Here is a 15,653-nt window from a genome sequence, read left to right as displayed (position 1 = left end):
CATGCAACACATCTCACTGTAACTCAATGCTCAGACTGTACTTGCACACACACAAGGCTCACTGTGAGTCAATGCACAGCCTATACCAGCAGAGACACACACACACTGCTCTCTATGACACAGTGCACATCCTGTACCATCACACACACACACAGCTTATTGTGATGCAGTAGAGACTCTACACAACCAAATACACACACACACACGCACAGCTCACTGTGATTCCATGCAGACTCCATACCAGGGCACAAAAACACACAGCACACAACTCAGTGTGATTCAATGCTCACTTTATACCAAAACACACATAGACACACACACGGTTCTCTGTGACTCAGTGCACAGTCCATACCAGCACCGCACACACACTCACAGCTCACCTTGAATCAAAGCACAGCCTACCCCAGCAAACACACACACACAGTTCACTGTGACTCAATGCACAGGCTATACCAGCACACACACATATACACACACAGCTTACTGCGACACAATACAGTCTCTACACCACCAAATACACACACACACACATGCACAGCTCTATGTGATTCCATGCACATTCCATGCCAGTGCATACAGTCACACAGAACACACCTCAGTTTGACTCAATGCTCACAGTATGCCAAAACATACATAGACACACACACATGGCTCCCTGTTACTTAGTGCACAGTGTATGCTAGCAGAGTTACACACACAAAGAAACACACATGGCTCACTGTGAATCAATACACAGCCTGTACCTCCACACACACACACACACACACACATACAAACACTCACACACAGCTTAGTGTGACTCAATGCAAAGCATATACCAGCACGTGCACCCACACACACACTCACCTCCCTGTGACTGAGTGCACAGCCTGTACCAGCACACACACATACAAAAACTCACACATGGTTGTGACTCAATGTACAATCCACACCAGCACATACACACACATGACACCTCAGTGTGATCCAATGCTCAGTTTATACCAGCACAACCACACGGCTCACTGTGACTCAGTGCACAGCGTATGACATCACACACACACACACATACACCTCACTGTGACTCAATGTGCAGCCTGTACCTGCACAGAAACAAACACACACATCACTGTGATGCGATATGCAACCTATACCAGCACACACACACACACACACACACACCAAAGTGTGACTCGATGGTCATCCTACATGAGAACACACAGACACACACATCCCTCACTGTGACACAATGCACAGTCTATACCAGCCTGCACACACTCACATGACACTGTGACTCAATGCACAATCTGTAATAGCCCACACACGAACACGTACACACCTTATTGTGATTCAATGCACAGCCTATATGTGAACACACACACATACTAACATGCACTCACACATGTCTCACGATGACTCAATCGCCTGTACAAGCACACACACATGGCTCACTGGGAGTCAGTGCCCACTCCATACCAGCACCAAACACACAACACAGCTCACTGTGACTCAAGGCACAGTGTATGGCAGCACACACACACAGGCACACTCATACCCACATCTCACTGTGCCGGTAAGCCTGTGAAAGCACACGCACAATGAAACAAACACCCCTCACTGTGACTCACTGCATATCCTATACCAGTGCACTCTCACACACACACACATGGCTGACTGTGAATGAATGCACACTCTATACCTGGAAACACACAAACACACACACACACAGCTCCCTGTGACTCAGTGCACAGGATATGCTAGCAGACATACACACACAGAGAAGCACATACAGCAAACTGTGAGTCAATCCACAGCCCATACCTCGACACATGCACACATACTGACACTCAAAAACACAGCTCAGTGTGATTCAATGCAAATCCTATACCAGAAAGTGCACACACACACACACAAACCTCCCTATGAATCAGTGCATAGCGTATAACATCACACACATACACCTCACTGTGACTCAATGTGCTGCCTCTACCTGCACATACACCCACAAACAACTCAATATGACTCAATGTGCAGGCTGTACCAGCACACACACACACATGTGCACACACACCTCAGTGTGCCTCAATTGTCAGCCTATACCAGAACACACAGACACAAACACCTCTCACTCTGACTCAATGCACAACCTATACCAGCATGCACACACACTCACATGGCACAGTGAATCAAGGCACAATGTTACAAGCACATGCACACACACCTCAGAGTGACTCAAAGCTCAGCCTATACCAGCACACACGCACACGCACACACACATGCACAGATGCAGGCCTCACTGTGACTCAATGCACAGCCTATACCAGAACACACACACACCCCAACACGCACTCACACATGGCTCACTGGTAATCAATCGCCTATACCAGCACACACGCACACAGCTCACTGTGACTCAATGCAGTCTGTATCACCACACACTCACACACACACGCATGAGTCAATAATGCCCATACCAGCACAATAAAGCCCATACCAGCACACAAACTCACATGCACACACACACACACGAGACTGTGACTGAAAACGCTTCCTGTACCAGCACACACACACACAAACACTACACTGTGACTCAATGCACAGCCTATACGAGCACACATATACACACACACACACAGCTCACAGTGACTGAATACAGAGTCTATATCAGCGCACACACAGACACACAGATACACACAGCCCACTGTGTCTCAATGGTCATTCAGTGCCAGCACACACACACACACACAGACATGCAAACACACACACTAGTTCATGTCAAAGTGGATTAAACCACAGTCCATACCATCACAGACACAAACACACCGCACTACTCACTGTGACTCAATGCACAGTCTACACCAGCAAATACACACACACACATACACACACAACTCCCACACATTTAACTGTGACTCAGTGCTGTGACTATAGCAGCTCGCCACACACACATGGTTCACTGTGACTCAATGCACAGCCAATAACTGTACACACATACACACACACACACCGCTCAGTGATTCAATGCAAATCCCATATCAGCATACACATACACATACACTCACCTAGGTGTGACTCAATTCTAGGCCTATAGCAGCACACACACACACCTTACTGTGACTCATGCAGACTCTACAGCACCAAATACACAAACACTAACACAGGGCTGGGATTTAATGCACAGTCCATACCAGCAAAGGCACACACACCACACCACACTGTGACTCAATGCTCAGATTATACCAGCACACACACACGGCTCACTGTGTCCTAGTGCACAGCATATAACATCACACACACACACCCCCCACACTGTGACTCAATGTGCAGCCTGTACCTGCACATACACACACACACACCTCACTGTGACAAAAAGTGGAGCCTATACCAGCACACACACACCCCTGTGTGACACAAAGGTCAGCCTATACCAGAACACGCAGACACACACACACATAACTGTGACTCAATGCACAGACTATACCAGCGTGCACACAAACACACAGCACTCTGACTCAATGTACAATGTATACCAAAACACACAAGCATACACACACACCTCAGTGGGACTCAATGCACAGCCTATACCAGCACACACACATACACACCTGCACAGATACAGGGTTCACTGTGACTCAATGCGCAGCCTATAGAAGAACACACACACATACCATCATGCACACACACATGGCTGACCGTGACTCAATCAATCGCGTATACCAGCACACACACACACGACTCACTGTGACTCAATGCAGTCTTTAGCACAACAAACACAGACACACACACCCCATGGAATCAATGAAAGCCCACCAACACACACACTCTCATACACACACACACATGGCTCACTGTGACTCAATGCACAGTCTGTATCACCACACACACACACACATACACCTCAGTTACTCAATGCAAAGACCATACGAGCACACAAACACACAAACACAAATAACTGATTAAATGCTCCACACATACTAGTGCACACACACACAGACATGCTCACTGTGATTCAAGGCACAGTCTACACGAGCACAGTAACACACAAACAACTCATTTTGACTCAATGCGCAGTCTACAGCAGCACACAAACACACATAACTCACTGTGACTCAATCCACAGCCTATATCAGCACACAGACACACACAAGGCTCACTGTGATTCAATGAAATCTGTAGCACCACACACACACACAAACACACACATACACCTCAGTGACTCAATGCAAAGCCCATACGAACACTCACAGACACACACCTAACTGTGATTCAGTGCTCAACCTCTACCAGCACACAGATGCACACACAGACACACACACACATGCACGGCTCATTCTGACATAATGTACAGTTCTTACCAGCACAAACACATGCAACACATCTCACTGTAACTCAATGCTCAGACTGTACTTGCACACACACAAGGCTCACTGTGAGTCAATGCACAGCCTATACCAGCAGAGACACACACACACTGCTCTCTATGACACAGTGCACATCCTGTACCATCACACACACACACAGCTTATTGTGATGCAATAGAGACTCTACACAACCAAATACACACACACACACGCACAGCTCACTGTGATTCCATGCAGACTCCATACCAGGGCACAAAAACACACAGCACACAACTCAGTGTGATTCAATGCTCACTTTATACCAAAACACACATAGACACACACACGGTTCTCTGTGACTCAGTGCACAGTCCATACCAGCACCGCACACACACTCACAGCTCACCTTGAATCAAAGCACAGCCTACCCCAGCAAACACACACACACAGTTCACTGTGACTCAATGCACAGGCTATAACAGCACACACACATATACACACACAGCTTACTGCGACACAATACAGTCTCTACACCACCAAATACACACACACACACATGCACAGCTCTATGTGATTCCATGCACATTCCATGCCAGTGCATACAGTCACACAGAACACACCTCAGTTTGACTCAATGTTCACAGTATGCCAAAACATACATAGACACACACACATGGCTCCCTGTTACTTAGTGCACAGTGTATGCTAGCAGAGTTACACACACAAAGAAACACACATGGCTCACTGTGAATCAATACACAGCCTGTACCTCCACACACACACACATACAAACACTCACACACAGCTTAGTGTGACTCAATGCAAAGCATATACCAGCACGTGCACCCACACACACACTCACCTCCCTGTGACTGAGTGCACAGCCTGTACCAGCACACACACATACAAAAACTCACACATGGTTGTGACTCAATGTACAATCCACACCAGCACATACACACACATGACACCTCAGTGTGATCCAATGCTCAGTTTATACCAGCACAACCACACGGCTCACTGTGACTCAGTGCACAGCGTATGACATCACACACACACACACATACACCTCACTGTGACTCAATGTGCAGCCTGTACCTGCACAGAAACAAACACACACATCACTGTGATGCGATATGCAACCTATACCAGCACACACACACACACACACACACACCAAAGTGTGACTCGATGGTCATCCTACATGAGAACACACAGACACACACATCCCTCACTGTGACACAATGCACAGTCTATACCAGCCTGCACACACTCACATGACACTGTGACTCAATGCACAATCTGTAATAGCCCACACACGAACACGTACACACCTTATTGTGATTCAATGCACAGCCTATATGTGAACACACACACATACTAACATGCACTCACACATGTCTCACGATGACTCAATCGCCTGTACAAGCACACACACATGGCTCACTGGGAGTCAGTGCCCACTCCATACCAGCACCAAACACACAACACAGCTCACTGTGACTCAAGGCACAGTGTATGACAGCACACACACACAGGCACACTCATACCCACATCTCACTGTGCTGGTAAGCCTGTGAAAGCACACACACAATGAAAGAAACACCCCTCACTGTGACTCACTGCATATCCTATACCAGTGCACTCTCACACACACACACATGGCTGACTGTGAATGAATGCACACTCTATACCTGGAAACACACAAACACACACACACACACACGGCTCCCTGTGACTCAGTGCACAGGATATGCTAGCAGACATACACACACAGAGAAGCACATACAGCAAACTGTGAGTCAATCCACAGCCCATACCTCGACACATGCACACATACTGACACTCAAAAACACAGCTCAGTGTGATTCAATGCAAATCCTATACCAGAAAGTGCACACACACACACACAAACCTCCCTATGAATCAGTGCATAGCGTATAACATCACACACATACACCTCACTGTGACTCAATGTGCTGCCTCTACCTGCACATACACCCACAAACAACTCAATATGACTCAATGTGCAGGCTGTACCAGCACACACACACACATGTGCACACACACCTCAGTGTGCCTCAATTGTCAGCCTATACCAGAACACACAGACACAAACACCTCTCACTCTGACTCAATGCACAACCTATACCAGCATGCACACACACTCACATGGCACAGTGAATCAAGGCACAATGTTACAAGCACATGCACACACACCTCAGAGTGACTCAAAGCTCAGCCTATACCAGCACACACGCACACGCACACACACATGCACAGATGCAGGCCTCACTGTGACTCAATGCACAGCCTATACCAGAACACACACACACCCCAACACGCACTCACACATGGCTCACTGGTAATCAATCGCCTATACCAGCACACACGCACACAGCTCACTGTGACTCAATGCAGTCTGTATCACCACACACTCACACACGCACCCATGAGTCAATAATGCCCATACCAGCACAATAAAGCCCATACCAGCACACAAACTCACATGCACACACACACACACGAGACTGTGACTGAAAACGCTTCCTGTACCAGCACACACACACACAAACACTACACTGTGACTCAATGCACAGCCTATACGAGCACACATATACACACACACACACAGCTCACAGTGACTGAATACAGAGTCTATATCAGCGCACACACAGACACACAGACACACACAGCTCACTGTGTCTCAATGGTCATCCAGTGCCAGCACAGACACACACACACACATGCAAACACACACACTAGTTCATGTCAAAGTGGATTAAACCACAGTCCATACCATCACAGACACAAACACACCGCACTACTCACTGTGACTCAATGCACAGTCTACACCAGCAAATACACACACACACATACACACACAACTCTCACACATTTAACTGTGACTCAGTGCTGTGACTATAGCAGCTCGCCACACACACATGGTTCACTGTGACTCAATGCACAGCCAATAACTGTACACACATACACACACACACACCGCTCAGTGATTCAATGCAAATCCCATATCAGCATACACATACACATACACTCACCTAGGTGTGACTCAATTCTAGGCCTATAGCAGCACACACACACACCTTACTGTGACTCATGCAGACTCTACAGCACCACATACACAAACACTAACACAGGGCTGGGATTCAATGCACAGTCCATACCAGCAAAGGCACACACACCACACCACACTGTGACTCAATGCTCAGATTATACCAGCACACACACACGGCTCACTGTGTCCAAGTGCACAACATATAACATCACACACACACACCCCCCACACTGTGACTCAATGTGCAGCCTGTACCTGCACATACACACACACACACCTCACTGTGACAAAAAGTGGAGCCTATACCAGCACACACACACCCCTGTGTGACACAATGGTCAGCCTATACCAGAACACACAGACACACACACACATAACTGTGACTCAATGCACAGACTATACCAGCGTGCACACAAACACACAGCACTCTGAATCAATGCACAATGTATACCAAAACACACAAGCATACACACACACCTCAGTGGGACTCAATGCACAGCCTATACCAGCACACACACATACACACCTGCACAGATACAGGGTTCACTGTGACTCAATGCACAGCCTATAGAAGAACACACACACATACCGTCATGCACACACACATGGCTGACCGTGACTCAATCAATCGCGTATACCAGCACACACACACACGACTCACTGTGACTCAATGCAGTCTTTAGCACAACAAACACAGACACACACACCCCATGGAATCAATGAAAGCCCACCAACACACACACTCTCATACACACACACACATGGCTCACTGTGACTCAATGCACAGTCTGTATCACCACACACACACACACATACACCTCAGTTACTCAATGCAAAGACCATACGAGCACACAAACACACAAACACAAATAACTGATTAAATGCTCCACACATACTAGTGCACACACACACAGACATGCTCACTGTGATTCAAGGCACAGTCTACACGAGCACAGTAACACACAAACAACTCATTTTGACTCAATGCGCAGTCTACAGCAGCACACACACACACATAACTCACTGTGACTCAATCCACAGCCTATATCAGCACACAGACACACACAAGGCTCACTGTGATTCAATGAAATCTGTAGCACCACACACACACACAAACACACACATACACCTCAGTGACTCAATGCAAAGCCCATACGAATACTCACAGACACAAACCTAACTGTGATTCAGTGCTCAACCTCTACCAGCACACAGACGCACACACACATGCACGGCTCATTCTGACATAATGTACAGTTCTTACCAGCACAAACACATGCAACACATCTCACTGTAACTCAATGCTCAGACTGTACTTGCACACACACAAGGCTCACTGTGAGTCAATGCACAGCCTATACCAGCAGAGACACACACACACTGCTCTCTATGACACAGTGCACATCCTGTACCATCACACACACACACAGCTTATTGTGATGCAATAGAGACTCTACACAACCAAATACACACACACACACGCACAGCTCACTGTGATTCCATGCAGACTCCATACCAGGGCACAAAAACACACAGCACACAACTCAGTGTGATTCAATGCTCACTTTATACCAAAACACACATAGACACACACACGGTTCTCTGTGACTCAGTGCACAGTCCATACCAGCACCACACACACACTCACAGCTCACCTTGAATCAAAGCACAGCCTACCCCAGCAAACACACACACACAGTTCACTGTGACTCAATGCACAGGCTATACCAGCACACACACATATACACACACAGCTTACTGCGACACAATACAGTCTCTACACCACCAAATACACACACACACACACATGCACAGCTCTATGTGATTCCATGCACATTCCATGCCAGTGCATACAGTCACACAGAACACACCTCAGTTTGACTCAATGCTCACAGTATGCCAAAACATACATAGACACACACACATGGCTCCCTGTTACTTAGTGCACAGTGTATGCTAGCAGAGTTACACACACAAAGAAACACACATGGCTCACTGTGAATCAATACACAGCATGTACCTCCACACACACACACATACAAACACTCACACACAGCTTAGTGTGACTCAATGCAAAGCATATACCAGCACGTGCACCCACACACACACTCACCTCCCTGTGACTGAGTGCACAGCCTGTACCAGCACACACACATACAAAAACTCACACATGGTTGTGACTCAATGTACAATCCACACCAGCACATACACACACATGACACCTCAGTGTGATCCAATGCTCAGTTTATACCAGCACAACCACACGGCTCACTGTGACTCAGTGCACAGCGTATGACATCACACACACACACACATACACCTCACTGTGACTCAATGTGCAGCCTGTACCTGCACAGAAACAAACACACACATCACTGTGATGCGATATGCAACCTATACCAGCACACACACACACACACACACACACAAAAGTGTGACTCGATGGTCATCCTACATGAGAACACACAGACACACACATCCCTCACTGTGACACAATGCACAGTCTATACCAGCCTGCACACACTCACATGACACTGTGACTCAATGCACAATCTGTAATAGCCCACACACGAACACGTACACACCTTATTGTGATTCAATGCACAGCCTATATGTGAACACACACACATACTAACATGCACTCACACATGTCTCACGATGACTCAATCGCCTGTACAAGCACACACACATGGCTCACTGGGAGTCAGTGCCCACTCCATACCAGCACCAAACACACAACACAGCTCACTGTGACTCAAGGCACAGTGTATGGCAGCACACACACACAGGCACACTCATACCCACATCTCACTGTGCCGGTAAGACTGTGAAAGCACACGCACAATGAAACAAACACCCCTCACTGTGACTCACTGCATATCCTATACCAGTGCACTCTCACACACACACACATGGCTGACTGTGAATGAATGCACACTCTATACCTGGAAACACACAAACACACACACACACACAGCTCCCTGTGACTCAGTGCACAGGATATGCTAGCAGACATACACACACAGAGAAGCACATACAGCAAACTGTGAGTCAATCCACAGCCCATACCTCGACACATGCACACATACTGACACTCAAAAACACAGCTCAGTGTGATTCAATGCAAATCCTATACCAGAAAGTGCACACACACACAAACAAACCTCCCTATGAATCAGTGCATAGCGTATAACATCACACACATACACCTCACTGTGACTCAATGTGCTGCCTCTACCTGCACATACACCCACAAACAACTCAATATGACTCAATGTGCAGGCTGTACCAGCACACACACACACATGTGCACACACACCTCAGTGTGCCTCAATTGTCAGCCTATACCAGAACACACAGACACAAACACCTCTCACTCTGACTCAATGCACAACCTATACCAGCATGCACACACACTCACATGGCACAGTGAATCAAGGCACAATGTTACAAGCACATGCACACACACCTCAGAGTGACTCAAAGCTCAGCCTATACCAGCACACACGCACACGCACACACACATGCACAGATGCAGGCCTCACTGTGACTCAATGCACAGCCTATACCAGAACACACACACACCCCAACACGCACTCACACATGGCTCACTGGTAATCAATCGCCTATACCAGCACACACGCACACAGCTCACTGTGACTCAATGCAGTCTGTATCACCACACACTCACACACACACCCATGAGTCAATAATGCCCATACCAGCACAATAAAGCCCATACCAGCACACAAACTCACATGCACACACACACACACGAGACTCTGACTGAAAACGCTTCCTGTACCAGCACACACACACACAAACACTACACTGTGACTCAATGCACAGCCTATACGAGCACACATATACACACACACACACAGCTCACAGTGACTGAATACAGAGTCTATATCAGCGCACACACAGACACACAGATACACACAGCCCACTGTGTCTCAATGGTCATTCAGTGCCAGCACACACACACACACACAGACACGCAAACACACACACTAGTTCATGTCAAAGTGGATTAAACCACAGTCCATACCATCACAGACACAAACACACCGCACTACTCACTGTGACTCAATGCACAGTCTACACCAGCAAATACACACACACACATACACACACAACTCCCACACATTTAACTGTGACTCAGTGCTGTGACTATAGCAGCTCGCCACACACACATGGTTCACTGTGACTCAATGCACAGCCAATAACTGTACACACATACACACACACACACCGCTCAGTGATTCAATGCAAATCCCATATCAGCATACACATACACATACACTCACCTAGGTGTGACTCAATTCTAGGCCTATAGCAGCACACAGACACACCTTACTGTGACTCATGCAGACTCTACAGCACCAAATACACAAACACTAACACAGGGCTGGGATTTAATGCACAGTCCATACCAGCAAAGGCACACACACCACACCACACTGTGACTCAATGCTCAGATTATACCAGCACACACACACGGCTCACTGTGTCCTAGTGCACAGCATATAACATCACACACACACACCCCCCACACTGTGACTCAATGTGCAGCCTGTACCTGCACATACACACACACACACCTCACTGTGACAAAAAGTGGAGCCTATACCAGCACACACACACCCCTGTGTGACACAAAGGTCAGCCTATACCAGAACACGCAGACACACACACACATAACTGTGACTCAATGCACAGACTATACCAGCGTGCACACAAACACACAGCACTCTGACTCAATGTACAATGTATACCAAAACACACAAGCATACACACACACCTCAGTGGGACTCAATGCACAGCCTATACCAGCACACACACATACACACCTGCACAGATACAGGGTTCACTGTGACTCAATGCACAGCCTATAGAAGAACACACACACATACCATCATGCACACACACATGGCTGACCGTGACTCAATCAATCGCGTATACCAGCACACACACACACGACTCACTGTGACTCAATGCAGTCTTTAGCACAACAAACACAGACACACACACCCCATGGAATCAATGAAAGCCCACCAACACACACACTCTCATACACACACACACATGGCTCACTGTGACTCAATGCACAGTCTGTATCACCACACACACACACACATACACCTCAGTTACTCAATGCAAAGACCATACGAGCACACAAACACACAAACACAAATAACTGATTAAATGCTCCACACATACTAGTGCACACACACACAGACATGCTCACTGTGATTCAAGGCACAGTCTACACGAGCACAGTAACACACAAACAACTCATTTTGACTCAATGCGCAGTCTACAGCAGCACACACACACACATAACTCACTGTGACTCAATCCACAGCCTATATCAGCACACAGACACACACAAGGCTCACTGTGATTCAATGAAATCTGTAGCACCACACACACACACAAACACACACATACACCTCAGTGACTCAATGCAAAGCCCATACGAATACTCACAGACACACACCTAACTGTGATTCAGTGCTCAACCTCTACCAGCACACAGACGCACACACACATGCACGGCTCATTCTGACATAATGTACAGTTCTTACCAGCACAAACACAGGCAACACATCTCACTGTAACTCAATGCTCAGACTGTACTTGCACACACACAAGGCTCACTGTGAGTCAATGCACAGCCTATACCAGCAGAGACACACACACACTGCTCTCTATGACACAGTACACATCCTGTACCATCACACACACACACAGCTTATTGTGATGCAATAGAGACTCTACACAACCAAATACACACACACACACGCACAGCTCACTGTGATTCCATGCAGACTCCATACCAGGGCACAAAAACACACAGCACACAACTCAGTGTGATTCAATGCTCACTTTATACCAAAACACACATAGACACACACACGGTTCTCTGTGACTCAGTGCACAGTCCATACCAGCACCACACACACACTCACAGCTCACCTTGAATCAAAGCACAGCCTACCCCAGCAAACACACACACACAGTTCACTGTGACTCAATGCACAGGCTATACCAGCACACACACATATACACACACAGCTTACTGCGACACAATACAGTCTCTACACCACCAAATACACACACACACACATGCACAGCTCTATGTGATTCCATGCACATTCCATGCCAGTGCATACAGTCACACAGAACACACCTCAGTTTGACTCAATGCTCACAGTATGCCAAAACATACATAGACACACACACATGGCTCCCTGTTACTTAGTGCACAGTGTATGCTAGCAGAGTTACACACACAAAGAAACACACATGGCTCACTGTGAATCAATACACAGCATGTACCTCCACACACACACACATACAAACACTCACACACAGCTTAGTGTGACTCAATGCAAAGCATATACCAGCACGTGCACCCCCACACACACTCACCTCCCTGTGACTGAGTGCACAGCCTGTACCAGCACACACACATACAAAAACTCACACATGGTTGTGACTCAATGTACAATCCACACCAGCACATACACACACATGACACCTCAGTGTGATCCAATGCTCAGTTTATACCAGCACAACCACACGGCTCACTGTGACTCAGTGCACAGCGTATGACATCACACACACACACACATACACCTCACTGTGACTCAATGTGCAGCCTGTACCTGCACAGAAACAAACACACACATCACTGTGATGCGATATGCAACCTATACCAGCACACACACACACACACACACACACAAAAGTGTGACTCGATGGTCATCCTACATGAGAACACACAGACACACACATCCCTCACTGTGACACAATGCACAGTCTATACCAGCCTGCACACACTCACATGACACTGTGACTCAATGCACAATCTGTAATAGCCCACACACGAACACGTACACACCTTATTGTGATTCAATGCACAGCCTATATGTGAACACACACACATACTAACATGCACTCACACATGTCTCACGATGACTCAATCGCCTGTACAAGCACACACACATGGCTCACTGGGAGTCAGTGCCCACTCCATACCAGCACCAAACACACAACACAGCTCACTGTGACTCAAGGCACAGTGTATGGCAGCACACACACACAGGCACACTCATACCCACATCTCACTGTGCCGGTAAGCCTGTGAAATCACACGCACAATGAAACAAACACCCCTCACTGTGACTCACTGCATATCCTATACCAGTGCACTCTCACACACACACACATGGCTGACTGTGAATGAATGCACACTCTATACCTGGAAACACACAAACACACACACACACAGCTCCCTGTGACTCAGTGCACAGGATATGCTAGCAGACATACACACACAGAGAAGCACATACAGCAAACTGTGAGTCAATCCACAGCCCATACCTCGACACATGCACACATACTGACACTCAAAAACACAGCTCAGTGTGATTCAATGCAAATCCTATACCAGAAAGTGCACACACACACACACAAACCTCCCTATGAATCAGTGCATAGCGTATAACATCACACACATACACCTCACTGTGACTCAATGTGCTGCCTCTACCTGCACATACACCCACAAACAACTCAATATGACTCAATGTGCAGGCTGTACCAGCACACACACACACATGTGCACACACACCTCAGTGTGCCTCAATTGTCAGCCTATACCAGAACACACAGACACAAACACCTCTCACTCTGACTCAATGCACAACCTATACCAGCATGCACACACACTCACATGGCACAGTGAATCAAGGCACAATGTTACAAGCACATGCACACACACCTCAGAGTGACTCAAAGCTCAGCCTATACCAGCACACACGCACACGCACACACACATGCACAGATGCAGGCCTCACTGTGACTCAATGCACAGCCTATACCAGAACACACACACACCCCAACACGCACTCACACATGGCTCACTGGTAATCAATCGCCTATACCAGCACACACGCACACAGCTCACTGTGACTCAATGCAGTCTGTATCACCACACACTCACACACACACCCATGAGTCAATAATGCCCATACCAGCACAATAAAGCCCATACCAGCACACAAACTCACATGCACACACACACACACGAGACTCTGACTGAAAACGCTTCCTGTACCAGCACACACACACACAAACACTACACTGTGACTCAATGCACAGCCTATACGAGCACACATATACACACACACACACAGCTCACAGTGACTGAATACAGAGTCTATATCAGCGCACACACAGACACACAG

Source organism: Globicephala melas, chromosome Y (assembly GCF_963455315.2).
Source record: "Globicephala melas chromosome Y, mGloMel1.2, whole genome shotgun sequence".
Taxonomy (NCBI): Eukaryota; Metazoa; Chordata; class Mammalia; order Artiodactyla; family Delphinidae; genus Globicephala; species Globicephala melas.
The sequence above is the reverse complement of the archived record's forward strand: the minus strand, read 5'-3'. Positions refer to the sequence as shown.